At 54.3% G+C, this 230-nt stretch overlaps 1 protein-coding gene across 1 annotated transcript in view; it reads left to right on the forward strand.

Moving 5' to 3' along the window:
* The window catches only part of LOC119586001 (formin-like protein 6), a 3,135-nt gene that overhangs the window by 929 nt on the left and 1,976 nt on the right, over positions 1 to 230 (forward strand). The window lies entirely within an intron of this gene.

A 230-nucleotide genomic window follows, 5' to 3' on the forward strand; every position in this document is an offset into this window, starting at 1 on the left:
GCTGATAAAAGCCAGTGAAGGAAGGGAGGGGGGATGGGGGGGGGGAAGCAAAGAGAACCGGTGGTCATTCCGTGGCTCCTATCAAGAGGGAGATAATGGGGACCCGGAACTCTCCCTCGAACCACACCGGGCGCCGTAATTAGGGAAAAGGGAGTGTGAGGCGAGTGATAGGAATGAAAATGTCGGGGAGCTTGTGATCTCTCTCGCTTGTTTGGCCTTCTTTGACAAAT

This window comes from Penaeus monodon, chromosome 20 (genome assembly GCF_015228065.2).
Source record: "Penaeus monodon isolate SGIC_2016 chromosome 20, NSTDA_Pmon_1, whole genome shotgun sequence".
In the NCBI taxonomy this organism is placed as follows: Eukaryota; Metazoa; Arthropoda; class Malacostraca; order Decapoda; family Penaeidae; genus Penaeus; species Penaeus monodon.